Raw genomic sequence first — 18,535 nt, 5'->3', positions numbered from 1 at the left:
TCAATCCAGACAGATGACTAGAGTATAAAGGGGTACATTCCCACCATTAGAAGCAGAACTAGCATGCATTCTCTTCTTGACTGCATCATAGAGTTGCAAGTCTGAATTCATACAATATTGATGCATGACTTCTTTCTCAGATAGAAAGAACTAAAGATGTCGAGATCACCTTCTGATCTGTTAGAACTGGGTGAAAGGCAAGAGCAAGCTGGAAGCTGGTACTGCTGAATTGCAGAATAAGTTCTTTAACAAGTAAACAAATATTATATATGTTTATTCTGAAATCAACAGATCTACAACTCCAAGAACAGAACTTGAAGGCTTTAAACTTCACCAAGTACAAAGTACTCATAGAGGATGGGCGGATGCTAGAGAGACTTCCACAATCATCTGTAGACCAATAACACAAATAAAAGGCCCCCCCCATTATTCTTTAGAAGAGATTGTGCAAATGGTGACATTTTACCTGTGTCATTGTCCTCTAAATATAGCCAGAGTCAAGAAAACTCTTTGCCAAGTGAGACTTCCTGGCCCCTTTGCCCAGTTATTGGGTCTTGCCTGTTGTAGAGAAATTTATTGCCATAAGAAGGAACAAATTGTGAAGCTCAGACTTTAGTGTTGAAAAATTAGTTTGGCCTCTGGCTTTCTCTGCACAGCATCTTTGGAGAACTTCCATATATACTTCACCAGTTAAGTGCTTGGGGGTTAAATATGTGTACTCAGGAGGCTAACACTGATGCTAGAGCCTTTTCAAGAGGAAGGCTCCTAGAGCCAGGATCCCATCTACACTTTCCAAAGAGTACATCAAAAGCTGACTGGACTGTATATCACCTTATTAGTTGCTGGGATGGTTCCCTATTGGAGTCAACATTGGGAATTGGAGAAGAATTCTTTGTATACCAGGCAGAATAAATAGGGAAGAGCAAGATAAAACCTCATTTTCTGGCTTGTTAATGCCAGAATCTTAGATAAAGGAACAATAGGTTGGGATGGGGGATATATGTAGTAGGAGGCTGCTTGTTGGTTCCCACTCACCTGGCTAGCTTAGATCCAAAATAATCACTTAGAAACTGGATTAATTAAATCACTGTTTGGCCCATTAGCTCTAGCTTCTTATATGATAACTCTTACATATTAATTTAACCCATTTCTATTAATCTGTGTATCATCACATGGCAATTGTTGTAATAGGAGCGGCAGGGTTGCATCCCCGGCACCCAGCTGCCGACATGGCTTATGCCCCAAAATAATTACACTGAAACTGTATTCTTTTAAACACTGCTTGGCCCGTTAGTTCCAGCCTCTTATTGGCTAGCTCTTACATATTGATCTAACCCATTTCTAATATTCTGTGTAGCACCACTAGGTGCGCTTACAGGGAAAGATTCAGCATGTCTGACCTGGCGGCTTGCTTCATCGCAGTTTGCCTGGGAGAGGGGAGCATGGCCTCTGAGCTTACTTCCTTTTCCTCCCAGCATTCTGTTCTGTTTACTCCTCCCACCTATGTTTTAACCTATTAGGGCCAAGCAGTTTCTTTATTTTTTAACCAATGACCTTCCTCCATCGGGCAATGACTTACTCGCAAAGTTTCAGCATGTCTGACTCTGGTGGCAGCTTCATGGCTTCCCTCTAACTCTGCCTTCCTCCTCCCATGCTATAGGCCAAGCCAGTTTCTTTATTCATTAACCAATAAAAGAAACACATAGACAGAAGGACCTCCCACATCAAGTATATTTTAGCTTTTGGATACATTATATTGTGGTTGAATGCCATATGTGTATGGATATGTCCTGCCTCTATTACTCAGGACCTAGAACATAATTGGTGGTTCTGACTGGAGACATGTTATGCTTGGAGTGTTGTATCCATGAGTTCACCATGGAGGAGGGTAGTGGAATTATTTCCTCTATAAATATGGTTGTTTCTTTAGTCTGTTGCATTAGCCAGCTAATTTTTTTTAATGAAGGCTGTCACACATTCACTAACCAAGCATCTAAAGTTTAATGAGATTCTGCAGTAACAGGCATTATTCAGGCAATAAGGACGATAGGTCACAAGGTGGACAAAGTCCCAAACTTGTTAACTTTAATAAACAAAGAGTGAAAGACAACTAACAAACCACTGGGCAAGCAAATATTAGAAAAAATGGATATAGAAACATGGTAAAGCTGTACAGGAAAACGGAATGGTTAGAGGTGTCAGTCATTGCCAAGGTGATAGGGCTTCTTTCCTGAGAGTCTGGCCTGCATGTTAGCTATATTCTATTGCTGTGACAAAATACTTGATGAAATGCTCTAAGAGGTAAAGGGTTTATTTTATCACACAATTTCGGCCAGTTTTCTCCATATGGCAGAGAAGACACAGCAATAGGCAGGGCCACATGGTGATGCACCAGAAAACAGAAAGTTGCCAGGCTAGAGCCAGCAGCAGTATGTCCTGACCCCAGTGCCTACTTGACCTGGGCCAGCCTCCCAAAAACTCCATATCACCCTAAAGAAAACACAGATGTAGATTAAGCAATAAATATGGGAGCCTGCAGGGGACATTTCAGATCCAAACCATAATATTCAGAGAAAAATTTCTGAGCTGGTGATATTGGAGCACACCTTCTGTGGAAGCAAGAGCTGAGGCACATTGAGGTCATGAGGAAGAGGGAACAGTGTGAAGACTCTACCTTAAAGGGTACAATTATAAAAACAGAGGTCAAGGGCAGTCAGGGACAGATGAGTAAGGGGGACATGGGAATCAAATGGGCTTGTCATCATAGAGGGGTTAATGGATCATGGTGAGATGGAAAACCACTGAAGGGTCCCCAAGTGGCAATGTGGTTAATGTTCATTTCAAGCAGCCTTACAGGTATGTATAGCTAATGGCAATTACTTGGAAAGATTTGCATTTATTACTATTATTATTGTTATATTATGATGATGATGATGATGGTTTGTTTATTTAGGTGCTCGCCTGTATGGTATAGAACACGTTATCTATGCAAACATTGTGGTGAGATGCCGGGATCACAGACATTGCTAGCATAAAGCTTCCTCCTTCATGAGATTGCAGGGTTCTAAGTACCTGGTGAGGCCAGGGAAGTGACTCACTGGTGAATACATTTGCTGTGCCGGCCTGATGACACGGACCCATGTGTGAAGAGAGATGAAGGGGGCAGGATAGTTAGCCTAGGTGTACAGACTGACGTATAGGAACTACAGACACCCTGCCCTAACAGCTGGAAGGAGAGAGCTGACTCCAGGACCACCGTCTGACTTTCACCCTCTCCTGCATACACACACACAACAAATAAAGGTCTAGTTAATCTACTCCCTATTCCATATTGTATGCCATATAGAAGGATTAGAGTTAGCTAAATGTGATGAATATTGACATGTTTTCCTCATCTCAGCCAGACCTCTGTTGGACCAGCATGTGCTATTGTTTGGTTTTACTTCCATATTCCATTCTTGTCCTTTCCCTAATATTTCTGTGAATGTATATCTGTTTATATAGATTCTTTCAAAATGCTTATTCCAATTTTGTGGCAGCTATATCTTTGTTCCAAAACATACATTCCAAGCCCACATGTGAGAGTATAATTTATAAATTTTGTGTGGAGGCCAAGAACCTGTTCTTGAGGTGGCTGCATTCTCTGGGTTCTGCTACCTCATTTGGCAACGTTTCACAGTGGGAGATAATAGTGTTCAGCCAGAGCTCTCAGCCAGACTCGTGTGAGGGGACTTTCCAGTTTCCCTGGGGTGAGCATCCCCACTGTCTATTTCAAATTAATAAAGTCTCAGCAACTAGGTTGCAAAAATCACAAATATTTAGTGATTGGTCAGAGCTAGTTCAAGCACTCTTCAGTTTGGATATTTAGTTTTACTTGACTAAGTACAGGAAAGAAGACTGCAGTCAGGACATCCAAGTGCAGTGTGTCATCCTTCTTGAGTAACAAGAACTCTGAAGATCCTCACACAAAGACTATGATAGAGAAAATGTTCTAGAAACCTTGATACTTGATAGGATTTTATTTTCCTTTTTTGCTGTTATTGTATGTTTGTTTTAATTTTTTTTTTTTTTTTGGTTTTTCGAGACAGGGTTTCTCTGTAGCTTTGGAGCCTGTCCTGGAACTCCCTTTGTAGACCAGGCTGGCCTCGAACTCACAGAGATCCGCCTGCCTCTGCCTCCCAAGTGCTGGGATTACAGGTGTGTGCCACCACCGCCCGGCCTGTTTGTTTTAATTTTTAAGAACAATTTAAGATTTTTGCTATTTGGTTAATTAGGAAACTATTGGAATACATTGTGTGCTTTCATTCTAAGATGAGGGTTCTGTCCTTGATTATGACTTTCTAACCAAAATAGAAGATGGCATATAGTTATTTTAAATATTATCTTGGAGCCAGGCGGTGGTGTCACGTGCCTTTAATCCCAGCCCTCGGGAGGCAGAGGCAGGCAGATCTCTGTGAGGTTGAGGCCACCTGGTCTACAAGAGCTAGTTCTAGGACAGGCTCCAAAGTTGCAGAGAAATCCTGTCTCCAAAAACCAAAACAAAAAAAACCCAAAAACAAACAAACAAATAAAAAACCCTACTGTCTTGGAAATGTTTACAGCCCTTGGGTTATGGCACCAAGCGGAGCGGATGTAAATGCTGATGAGCCAGGAGGAGAGTTTGGAGGACAATGAACCCCAGGTGTGTAAGAGATGCTTGGGCTCAGTGAGGCTTTGCAGAGAGAAGCTGGACCAACAGGGAAGAAGATCCAACAGTGGCTTCTTCCATGTTACAGTTTTAAGATGGACTTTTAATAGCCTACAGACACAGACATTCTGGACTGGAGAGAGAGCTCAGTGGACATATGTGCTTGATGTCAGGATCCCCCAAATCCACATAAAAACTGGGCACATTCACAGTGTGAGCTTCTGTAAGCCCAGCACTCCTGCAGTGAGATGGGAAGTAGATGCTGGAGGAGGAGCCCAAGCTGCTGGTAGGTCAACTAGTACAGGGTACACAATAGAGAGAGAGAGAAAGGGGAATGGGGGAGACCTTGATTTGAACCCAGTAGAAGGTAAAGATTCACACACAAAATTAGTCTCTGACCTCCTCTTATATACTGTGGCATGCTTCCCCCCTCATCTGTCTCTCTGTCTCTCATACACACACAGAGAGAGAAAACATAAAAATGTATAAATACATTCCCATTTTATCTTACTTTAAATTTATTTATTTCTTCATTAATTAATTCGTTTGTGTGCAAATGTATGTTGCCTATGTTTGTGGTTGTTTGCATGTTCATACAAGTGCCAGTGTGTGTGAATATGTGTGTGTGTGTATGTGTGTGTATGTGTGTGTGTGTGTGTGTGTGTGTGTGTGTGTGTGTGTTGGGGAAGGCAGAGCATAAAATTGATTCCCTTCTTTATTGCTCTTCGCAGTTTAGTTTTTGAGACAGGGTCTCTGGAAGCCTAGAGCTCACTGGATTTGCTACTCTTCACCTAGAAATCCTCCCACTTCTCCTTTCTCAGTGCTAGGATTACAGGCACACATCACACTGCCTGGCTTTTTATGTGGGTTCTGGAGCCCTGAACTCAGGATCTCGTGTTGGCACTTACAGACTTGACATGACTGATTCAGCCGTCTCCTCAGTGGCTCTCATAATCGCACACGAACAAGCTTTTCTCTAATTCTTGAAATACCTCGAGCTATTGCTCACATTGCTTTTACAACACATATAAGAAAGTCTGATGTAGAGATCAGTAACATATCCACGTTTGCATGAAATGCAGCAGAACTCAGTCCAGACCTCCTGTGCCCAGAGAGTTCCTTTTTCAGGACCACTGCACCCTGCTTCCCAGGGCTCGCTACAGTAGCTGGTACATAGATGCTCCAACGTACTTGGTCATTGAGCTCAAAGGATTGAATTGTGGTTACATTTCCAAGAGGAGAAGTTGATCAAGGAACACAGAGGTTTTTAGAACTCTTATCATTGAGGAAGGAAAACTGTATATGAAGCCACAGCCTAATTTTTTTAAAATCTTGAAAGTTTAATTCTTTCTTGGAAAGCAGCAAGAGAGAGAGAAAAAAAAGTGTCTGAGCCTGAGGTAATTGTCCTTTTATACTGTTACACTTGTCATGGTGCCAACATCCACCATTACCCCTAGGGATGAAATTAAAATGCCAGATCTTCATGATTATGACATGATTACAGAGTAAAGACGGAAAGAAATCACAGTGCAGGAAGGCACCTGCACACCTTCCTACCCAGCGAAGACAACCACAGTGCTTTCTGGTTTGGGTTTTGCTTTTGTTTTTACTTCCTGAGTATCTTTTAATTCTCACTGCGTCGATACTTTATCTCCTGGTAATTGGACAGCCCGGTTTGGATGGAACATGAGCTCTATCGGGAAGGCGTTCTTGGGAATGCATTAGTATCATTCAGGAGGCAGTTTATCCCGGTTGGACTGACAAACAGAAAAACTAGTGAGTGTCCTGTGAAAGACCAGCTGCTTCGAGCATGCTGTGCTTTGGATAAAGATTCTCGCTGCTCCCGAGAATCCTTGCTGATTAATAGACTCCGCAGGAAAACTTGGGAGCGTGGAAAGATAAAACTTCCATAGTACACACCAGCGTGGTTTTCCTGCAGCCTGGCTTACTTAATTTGTCCACAGGAGGTAAGCGAGAAAGCAATCATGTGACTAAAGCAACTTCTGCTTTCATCAGTTTAATCTGGAGAGGTTGTTTCTAATTGCAAAGAAGCGCCGGAGATAAAAGAGTCACAGCCGTAGGCTCCATTCCTTAGCCACTAGCTTTCCAGTAAGATGCAGAGAGATCTGTGTAGAATATTCCAAAACGCCAGCCTGAGATCCAGGGCATCCTCCTGGGGCCGGCTGTGATTAGACCCCGACTGACCACAGTTCAAGCAGATGAAAAGGATGAGTGTGTGCCAATAGAGCTCTGCTCTGGTGTCCCTCTGGGGCCGGTGGGAGGGGACAAGCCCATTTGTCCTGTCTTACAAGCGCAACATCTCTCCCCTTTAAAAGGAAGAGCTTGCCACATGCCATCTGCCCTCCTATTCGTCAAGCCGTGGAAAGAACTCAATACAGACTAAGAAGTACAATGCCCAAAGGGACGCCATCAATCCTGAGTTACCACAACGTCCTCGCTCTCCAGTTGTTTATATTGATTTATCTTTTGCTCAGGTAGACTGACTTAGAGTAATTTTCTCAGCAAGAGACCGTGAATTGCCTGTGTTCTAAGCCCTGTCTGCCTGAGAGGCTGCTCCTTGGCCTCATACAGAATCACCAAAGAAAGAATTGGGAAGCCGTCATCCTTTTCCCCCAAGCTCTGTAGTTTCTTATTTTTCAGAAGCTTGAGCTGATGTCAGTATATGAATATTCCATGGCTTGGCATCTATCAGTCAATCTACTCTTCTTTCTGACTTCTATAGATGACTTGTGCTTTAGATTTGGTTCATCACCGTATCGCCTAGGGAAATTTTGGTCTTTAAGTATTTTATTCATCCTCTCGAGGATGGACGAGCTCTTTTAGTTAGCAGATTAACGGTTTTTTGTTTGTTTTATCCAGAAATGTATACTTGTATTATTACTTTATATATTATTTCAGATCTTTCTCTCAGATTCTCAAATGCCTCATTCATGTGTGTACATGTATGTCTAGGAACACATATACACATTTATGTGCATATTCATGATTCTTTAGGCTTCTCATTATTTGCGTCTACTTTTAAAAGTCATTTTCTCTTCTCTATTAAATTTCTTTACACCTTTATGTTCTGATATACATATTTAAAGTATTTTATTGTGGAACCATACTTTACAAATCAGGACAGAGCATCACTTTTGTCACTTCATTTAATGTCTTACATATATGCACATGTATGTGAGACAATATTACTCTTAAATACGCTAAGCTATTTTAGAGGTTTTCCTCTGGTTCCCGGAAACTGGCAAAGTCTTGAGACCCCTTGGAAAGACCATAAGAAAAACTGTTTCTTTTCATTGCATGGGCTGCTACTCATCTTGAGGAACTGGGGAAGAAGAGTGACTGCTACCTCTTGGCTTCATTTGGGCCGTATTTGCTTGCTCCCTGCAGTCTTTCTTAATGCTTGTATAATCCATGAGCTTCTTAATTTTTTTTTTGCATAGCCAAAAATAATGTTTTTGGACAGAAGATATACCAAAGCTCAAACCTTTTTCCCATCCACCACCACCAAGATTTTTAAATTATTATAATTTTATTAAATTATTGCATTTCACTATATGCATACAGTGTGCTTTGATCATACTCAATTCTAATCCCCCTCTAACTCCTCCCCGGTTTCTCTCAACCCTGTTTCCTTTTATTTTTAGTGTTGTTTGGTTTCCTTCTTTTCCATCACTGTCGTCTCCTTTTGGTTAGCTTTTTTCTTGGAAATATAACCTGGGACTCACTTCAGAGGATCTCAGGCCACAGAAACCTTGTTCCAGGTTATGAACTCCAGAAACAACCTCTCAGGAATGTCTCCCGTGACCAAACACTCCTGGGTAGCAGAACCCTGAAGATGTGAGTTCTGCATCCCTGCCGTTATGGACACCAACTCTGCCTCAGCACATAATAAAAGTCTCTTTTCTAGACCACACCCCATCCTGTGTCAACAGGGATGTTGCTGAGCAGTGATCCGCATTTGTTAGTAGGTCTGTCTGATGTTGATCAGCATGCCGTCTACTCCTGTCTACTCCAGGTAGAAGTAGCAAGCTAGAACTCAGTTTTATGGAAGGTGTGGATTGGAGTTTGTTCTTGCTTAAGTAACTAATTACACATGGATGCTACGTCTTCTTGTGTGCAAATATTTGGGAAATTTATTCTCCATACCTTTCACCCCTGAGCCTAACTGCCTACTTCTGCCATTCTTCTTCTCCTGTCCACCCCATAGGTAGTAAACATTAATCTCATATTCAAAACCCCCATTTTTACTTTAAATCAATTTTCATAATCCTCAACTCATGAGTTTTTTTTTTTTTCTTGAGGACACACTTTGGGAAAGCTGGGAGAATTGAGTCTTTTGACATCCAACCAAGAAAGTTTTTAATACGTAATGGTTAGTAATGATCTAAGGACTTTATTTCAAAAACAAGAAATGTATTAAAGTTTTCTTCCCCTGGGAGACAAGATACCATTCATCCATATACCTTCAGTTGACCTAAACTTCTTTATATAAATTTTAAAGAGTTCACATGGATGCCTACCCTACTATGGAACGTTTCATGTTCTAGAGAAAAGTCTACTTTTTCCTGAGTGCATCCCTATGATGATACATCTATGGCCAGCACATATCCGGATGCTGCCCAAAGCCACTCCTCTGACTTTCAAGTAGAGGATACACTCAACTTCCAATGGCCTATCCAACAATGATGGGACCATGGTTGACGGGAACTATCTCAGATCTGTCGGGAATCAACACACACTCGCTAATGATCTGTTTCCTTCCTCTCCGTGTGTCCCTGCAGAGGAAGAAAGCAGAGAGCGAGACCCTTGGCTCAGCTTAGTCCTCTCCTCCTCTTTCCTTTCCCAAGTACCCTGTCCTCTTACCCTTGTACATAGGTTTCATTCATGATTCTTGAATTCCAACCAAGTTTCAGGGGAAGGGAAATACTATTTCTTGCAGATTTTGTCGGTGAAGAAACGGATGCTATCTCCCATTGTCCTCCCCATCATCCGGTTTGGACTTGATTGAGGACAGGGATAAAGCTTTGCATCTAGCTCTATTCTGTATACTATGAACTACTTTAGCGATTGACTTAATGGCTAACAATATGGAGAGCAAAGATACTGCCTGCTTGCAAGAATTCAGAGCTATCAACAACAATAACACTGAAACATAAACAAAATAAAAACAAAAGTACAGCATGGGGAAGAATGAGGTCCTCTATATATGGATTGAACTTAGAGATGTCCACAAAAAATGGAGGAAAGGAAATCAGTGAAAAGAGAAACAGTTCCTAGGGCACAATTCCCCCAGCAGTGATGATGGTTGTGCCCATTTTTTAAATGACAGCAGAGCAGAAGTCAGCTGTACACATTGGTTATACAGTTGGTACTCAATAAATACTTATGAGACTGTTAGGTTCCAAGGTCCCTGTTTCTAAACAACTAAAGAGGGAAGCAATGAAAGTAAATCTACATAAAACTGAAGCAAGGTGAGCTCTGCTTTGGATTCTAAAAAGACCTTTGTATATTAGCTTTGTATTCTGGAATTTTTTTAAAGATTTACCAAATAATTAGCAAAGGACTGACAGGCAGCTGCCATGAGGCTCTCAGCTCATTTTCCTTCAATCTTACTATAAATTAACACTGTTTGTCCAAAGTATAAAAACAATGCCAGCATTTTATTTAAGTAAAAATTTATTTAGGAGTCACTGGTTTTTTTTTTTTTTCTCACTGATAGTGTTTTGTTTTTGAGGTACCAAATTCAGGATATGACATCCTGCTTCAGCACACTATCTCTATAGTCTCTAGTCAATGGGAGTTTCTCAGTATTTGATTCTTTTCTGACTCTGGCCCTTTTGAGGGACACTCATCAGATATTCCTACAACATCTTAATGGTAAGCATTTCCCAGTCTTGATTTTTCTGATTTTTACTCCTGGTTTGACTCCCGTCACTGATGCGCAGCTGTGCTATCAATCTACATGGAGTCTGAATGTCATTGCTGACAATACTTTTATGATAGTGCCTGTCAGGATTCTACAGTAACTCAAGTAGATGATAAACATGTTTTATTTGTCTTTGTTATAATTTAATTTTCTAATACTTTGTACTTTACACTAAAAATAGTCCTTGATTGTGAAATGAAAACTAAGCGGCACATAGCTTCTTATGGTTACCAGCTAACTCTGGCCTTGAGGAATTGAGAACTTTCCTCTGATCCATTCACCTTCTCCCTAAGCTCTTCATGGGAATGTGGCCTGAAAACCATCTTCCAAGACTGCCCTTCAAAATCAAACTATCATCATCTGTCCCTCCTCCATGTCCTTTTGATGCCTCAAAATAGACCTTCCCTACCCACCCCAACACACTCAATTGTACCTTGTATTGCTTTGGCCTCTGGTTATATTTTGACCAAATCTATGTCCTAAATCAAATAAAGAGTAGAAGGGGGGGTACAGGGAGGGTGATAGCAAAAATAAAGTCTCCCTTCTGATCTCTGGATGAAGTATCCACAACAGCCACCAGACCCTCCGGAATGTGGAAATTATAGCTTCTGTTAGCATGTCTCCTAGACATAATGGTGCCTAAAGAGGACTTTCCACCCTACCTACCTCAATTACTATATAACACATTTGTATTTAATGCCACAGTGCTGTTAAGTCTACCTTATAGGAATTGAATGCAGAGGCTTGGGAGCTAAAATAAAATTTTGTTATCCATTGAAAACATCCCTTGGTTTAATAGCATCACCATAAGAATATATTGGATTTGTTTTTAAACATCTAGGAACAGGGGCCCCAGTGTCAACATGCTCCTGGCTTTGGCATGCCCCACATACCTGAGTTTGTCTGTCTTCTGTGGAAGAGACTTCTTGGGGACTCTCCTTGTGTAGAAGACAATTTTCATTGTAGTTTTGGGGAAGTTAGATCTTCATTTAAAGAGAACTTAAATCCATGATTATTGAGGCAAAAGATAATTTAGAAGCTAATGATTTTGCAGTTTTAAAAATCAATATATAAATTATAAACCAGGATAAACTTGCCAAGATTTGAATTGATGGCTTGAACAATGGAGTTGTTGAAAGGTGTCATAAAACAGCACAGGAACACAAAGATCCATTCAGGAGAGCAGTGAGGCTTTGGAGGAATGAGCCAGGAGACATAATCGGAGTTATTGGATTAGCAGGAAGGAAGGAGGAAAGGCCTGAGGAAAGCAATAATTTAAGAGGAAACATACCATAATGTCTTTGAGCTACAGGAAGATAAATTTAGATTTAGTTTTCTCGCTGAGTCTAAGAAAAAGCTACTAGACAAATACTAAATTTTTGAAATTCCTGAACCCTAAGCCACATAAAACCCCTCCAAGTTTCCACTTAGACAAAGACAATTGATTGTTTATGGAGCAAGAGGGGTCGATCAGCCGTTAAAGGTGCATATTGCCTTTGCAAAGGACCAGAGTTCAAATCCCATCTTTTGTGGACTGCAGCTCACAACCTACCTGTAGTTTCAACTCCAGAAGATTTGATGTCCTCTTCTGACATCTACGGGCATCTATACACACTTGATGATGCTAAGAGGAACACACACACACACACACACACACACACACACACACACACACTACTAAATCTCTAAAAAGAAAAGAAACGATTGATTATTTACATAGCTGGCAAAAACTATGAACTATCAGATTTATCTGTAATATGAGAAAGCTCTTTAGACAAATCTACAAGGTCTTGAGGGAAAAGCATTGCAAGTTCAGTAGCCTACAGATGCACAAAACATTCTGTACTGCTAGTGAAAGAATGAGTCTAGAAAGCTATCAAAGAAAATTTATGACCATTATCATCTAAGTGTCTTATTTGTGGGTTCTAAATTCCGGTGCAATAAGAGCAGTGATCTCACTATATGGAAAATAAGTGAAAAATAATGGTTAAACAGTCGGTATAGATACATGAAAAGATAAAGGGGTACTATATGTGTACAGAAACATATACCATGTGTAAGTATGTTTAAGTAGAGTCTGCTATTGTGAGTTTGAAACTAAGTGTTAAGTAAGTCTTTTTGGATGAGAATTCACATATAACAAGGAAAAACTTACTCAGCAAAATTCAGTGTTGTGAATAACAGTCGGAGTGAGTGGTCAAAAGCACAAAAAATATGGCAATTGTCTATGGTAATAGTAGATTTTGACAAAAAATGTGACTATTGTAAAATGCAGGTTTGTGCCATGATTAACCTAATGGAAGGCAATATTTCACATCTGTCCTCAAACTTTACAAAAACACAGTGTGAAGTAGTCTTTTCACAACTGATGTTCCCTGACCAGAGAAAGTCTTAAATGAGTAAGGGCTAAGCAGAGTCACTTCCTGTGGATAAGAGCCTTCAAATGGAAGACAGGAGCCATTGCCAAATCATACCCTTTCCAAATCTCTGTTTGCAAAGGTTCGCAGCATACAATTCCATAGACTGCTCTTAGAGGAAAACCAAAGCTACTAGGAAGCATCCATCTCAGTGAATGTGTGTGGGGGGGAGGGGGAGGGGATATGTGAAATGTCAGTGGAGAAATACAGTTTGACTGCTGCTTAAGTGGGCATCACAATTAGACTCCAAATTTATTCAGTCTGAAAAATGGCCAAGAAAAGAAGATATCCAGAAGAGAATGAAACAAATTTATTTTATTTCATATAACATGCTAAATGCAAATCTAATGGATGATTAGAAAACATTGATGTGAGGGCAAAGAAAATTTAAGACAACATGCATATGAGAAGATAAAGAAGGCTGTGAAATGTGTACCATTCATGAAAGACACCTGCAAATTACATATGTGTCGGGTGGGGGGAGGAGAGCGCATAATACACGGCACCAAAATGTGAGCATTACATAAAAGATTCTAGAAACACAATGATCTGTCAATTATTTAAAATATAGAATTCATGTGTATCAAATTTGAAATATCTTAATAATATGATCCTATGCATAATATAATAGATTTCTATAGAATTGGTCCTTTTAAATTATATGTAAACTACTACAAAAATAAGTGATGTGCTTAGCTTCAAAATACCAATACATTTTTGAAGAAGAACTTTTATAGGGCTAATCTTTTTATTGTATTATATGTACATCCCCCAAAGTAGTCTATACTGTTTTATCATCCTTCTTTTATATTTTTCTTTTTTTTTCAGATATTTATCTCTTGTTTTTCTTCTCCCAACCAACACAAAGACAATACTCTCCTTCCTTAACCTTCAGGAATCACCAATTATGGTAGCTATAGATTTAGGTGTTCACACAGATTTATGTATTAAGTTGTGCATAAATAGCAAAGAGTTTTTGTCATTATTTCATTTCTTAAACAACTACTGTAATCATGCTTCTCTCCCCCCAACCACTGTGTGCCACCATCTTTCCAACTCATCATCTGAACTGAAGACATGTTGTAAGTGACAATATCTTTCTTTTTATGGATATGCCCCACAATCTCTATAATTCTGAACATCAGCTACTTCACTACCCAACTTTTCCTTCTGTTGAAAATTCTATGGACCTATCTTCATACTTTAGAATTTTAATTTATATATATATATATATATATATATATATATATATATATATATATTGAATTCTTAGACTTCAGAGAAACACATCAAGGAGTATGTCTAGTTATGAGAACATTCTCCCATTTGCACTCATTTCTTGATACTATAGACTATGCATATATAAAAATGGAACTGTTGCTAACCATTTATTCTAGAGATATTTGTTGTTTCTGTACACACATGCTTCAATTGACACTAATATTTAAGCATATTGCCCATTGCAGTGGTTTGATTTTCTACATTTAAATTAGTCAGGACACATAAAAATTTTATCATAGATCCTGATCATCTCCAGTCTTACTTGTTGGGTCACTAAATCATTAATTTTTACTGTGATCTTATTTCAATACAAGAATAAGAGTACAGTAAATATTAGCAAGAGTTTTGAAAATTTCATCCATGTATACAATGTATCTATATCATATCCATTTTTCCTCCCTCCAAAGGTACAACCCATCTCACTCCCAACTTCAGGTCCCCTATTATTTTATAATCTACTGAGTCCAGTTTTTGCTACCCATGTGCTTACTGATGTGGAGTCATCTACAGAGGCAGGGGCAACCTGCCAATGACCACCCACTAAAATAAAAGTGACCCTTTCTCCTTCAGCAACCACAGACTGCCTATAGTGCCTTGGTCAGTGATGGGGCCTTGGGAGTCAGATGTTCAAGCTCCAAATGAAGTGTGCATGCAGAATTCACAGTGGAAACTAGAATCATGCAACACAACTAAAAAAAATATATAACAAGAGGAGATAGTAGAACACATATGAGATCAAAGAACATGTGGAAAGTTACTGTGAGCTAAAGGTGTAGAGAGGATGGATATGGCGGTAAGGAAAAGGAGAGACAAATGCAGGGTTAACCAAAATTAAAAATGAATGGAGAAGTCAAATTTATCAGAAAATATTTTTATACTTCTTTAGAGTTAGCTATAATTCTGTAGTAGAAGAGGTTGGGAGTCAATTGTTCTTAGTCTCCTAGATTTACTTATGAATTTTGTCACTTTCCAACTGTGTCCAGGCATGATATTTAGATCTTTTTAATGTTTAGTATACACATCCTTAGTATAGAGAAATAAGTTTATTCGTACATTTCATATAAAGTTCAAATGGAATATTTAATGAAAATTACTTAATGAAGTGACCTGACCCCTAACGTGAGCCTGATAAACATCAGCCACTAATAACTATGTCTTTAATATGGTGCCCATACACCAGAGAATGAAAAACTTGACATTTTTGAGCTAGCTACAAAAATCACATCATACCTTTCTTCTGAGCCTTCTACTTTTTCTGCCTTTTTAACATGGATCCTCATTCTTGGAACCAACGGGGGCGCATCTGCAGTGGGTCTGGGCAGATCCTTGCTCCTGTCCACACACAAAGAGCTCAAGCTGCTCCTAGCTGCAACCTCTGAGCCTGGCTCTGATGCCTGACTCTTCTTTCCAAAAGAGAGAAGTCCCCTATCTTCTAGCACTCTGCTACTTCCTAGCCTTGAACTGATGTGTCATTCTTTTCTCTTGCAATGGAGAGTCTGTAGCCGGTGGATAGGTTTAACGAATACACTGGGTTGGTCTCAACACTCTGGAGCAGCTCTCCATCCTGATCCTGCCATAGTCCTAGGACGACAGTGATTTCTCCACAGAGGAAGGTTTCTGGAAGTGCATCATGAACCCCACCTATGCAGAAGGCCTCTGAGTTGGCAGTCAGCCAAGGACAAACATGGTGATATGCTGTCGTGGGAAGAGTGTGCAGTTCTCTAATGGCTACCACTCACTGAGGCTGAGAAGTGTTGGAGGCAACTCGGATGGAGAGGAGGAGTGGTGCTCCTAACTTTACTAGAAAATGTTCTATTTCCTGTGGATTGCTATGGCTTACCAGCATGGCCTAGTCTGTGGTCCAAGCACTGTCATGGACTGCGGAAGAAAATGTCTTTAGTCTAAATTCACCTAGCATCTGCCTTAGTCAAGCCCGAACTCTGCTCACTGCCTCTCACACTCTTCAGAAAACAGTTTCAACTGTATGTTCAATAGTGTCCATTCCGTGTTCTTACTTCTTTTCTTTTGTAGAGTAATTAAACCTATACATGACATTACATGTGTTTACTTTACACAACACGCTGTTTGGAAGTATCTATACTCTGAAGAGGAAAGGGAATCCTCCGGCAGCTGCTGTGGAAAGAAAACAATTGAGCCGCCATATGAGACCAGCTGTCACACTACTTGGGTATGTATCCAAAGGAAATAAAGTCAACACGTTTGAGAGACGGCTGCACCATCATTTTTACTTCAGCCAGATTCACAATAGCTAAAACATGCAATCAGTAAATATCCTTCAACATATCAAGAGGCCTTAGCATGAGGCATATATGTGGACAATGGCCTACTAGTCACCCATCCAAAGGATTAAAATCCTGCCATTTGCCACATGAATGGGTCCCAAAGACATCACATTAGGGGAAGTAAAGCAAATACAAGATAATAGGTGGCCTTCTATCCATCTCTGAAGGACTTTTCCCCTAATCTTTCCTTCCACACCTCACATCCTAACATAGTCCCTGTGATTAATCTCTTGGTTCACGCTTTCTGAAGCTTTCTTTCCCCATCAGTTTTTCACATTTCCCTTTTATTTTATGATTTTCAGTGCCTACCCCTGAATTCTACATACATGTGCATGTTTTATTTTAATTAAAATATAATTATATAATTCCCCCACCTTTGCTCCACCCAATTCTTCCCATGCCTTCCCCCCCTCAAGTTAATGGCTTCTTATCCTTTTATTACTATTGCTTATATATTATTATTGTATATAATATATGACATATTATATTCATATATGTGCATAAATATATTAATATAGCACCCAATTCAATTTAGTGTATCTTGTGCGTGTATTTCAGGACTGACAATTTTGTACTGGCTCACCAACTGTGGGGATCATCTTTGGAAGAGGATAACTCTTCCATCTCAGTATTCATAAGTTGCCTGTGTTTCTTTGTGCTCTTTCTTTCAGGATGTTCCCTGAGTCTTAGGTACAGGACTTGTATTGTAGGTGTACCTATGGTTAAAATGTGTATGCATAGCACCAACAGAAGTATACTTCTTCTTTTGTTATTTTTAATATTTTCATTTATTTTACATACCTATTACAGTTTCCCCTCCCACCTCTCCTCCTGTTTCATCGTTTCATCTCCCAACTCCCATTTATCTAACCCCACCCAGTCCACTCCTCCTCCTTCTCCCTTCAGAGAAGGGCAGACCTACTATGGGCATCAACAAAGCATGACACATCAAGCTGAGACAAGACCAAGCTCCCATCCCTGCATCAAGACTGGGTGAAGCATCCCAACATGGGGACTAGGTCCCCAAAAGCCAGTGACAGGTCCTGATCCCATTGCTAGGAGCCGCACAAACAGTCAAAGCTCAACAACTGTCAACGCATATTCAGAGGGCCTAGGTCTGTCCCATGTAGTCTCCCTAGCTGTCAATTTACTTCTTAATGTCCCTGGAGATATCTGTTCTTCTACTCTCCTTATGCCTATCTGCCTTTCAAAATTAAATTCTGAAGGGCTCTTGAAGCCTATATACTTCCTGAAGATTTTCTCAATTGTTATAAAAGATTATAATTTTACCTTATTTGCAACACGAAAAAAGCACTCAGAGCCTCCAAAAATTTGTCTCTTGCATAAAAAAAAATTTCCTAAGGGCAGACACAGAGCTGTGGTTATTTTTACATCTTTAGAACTTAGAGAGTAGAGCAAATAGACATTGAGATATTGGCTGATTTACCTCTCTCTCTCTTTCTCTCTCTCTCTCTCTCTCTCTCTCTCTCTCTCTCTCACACACACACACACACACACACACATACACACACATACAAACACATACACACGTGGTTTGTGACAATTCTGTTTTTTGTCAATTATGTTTTAAATAAATGCTGATTGGCCAGTAGCCAGGCAGGAAGTATACGCGGGACAGCCAGACAAGGAGTAGAGGTGGGGCAATGAGAACAGGAGAATTCTGGGAAGGGGAAAGCCCATTCCTCTGCAGTCCTGTCTAGACACAGAAGAAGCAAGATGTGACTACACCGCTGGGAAAGGTACTGAGCCATGTGGCTAACACAGATAAGAATAATGGGCTAATGTAAGTTATAAAAGTTAATAAGAAGCCTGAGCTAATGGGCCAATCAGCTTATGAATAATGTAGACCTCTGTGTTATTTCTTTGGGATGTATTGACT

The sequence above is a fragment of the Microtus oregoni genome, unplaced genomic scaffold (assembly GCF_018167655.1).
Source record: "Microtus oregoni isolate MIOR12 unplaced genomic scaffold, Mior012 000020F_ref0000438, whole genome shotgun sequence".
Taxonomy (NCBI): domain Eukaryota; kingdom Metazoa; phylum Chordata; class Mammalia; order Rodentia; family Cricetidae; genus Microtus; species Microtus oregoni.
Note: the sequence above shows the minus strand (reverse complement) of the source record.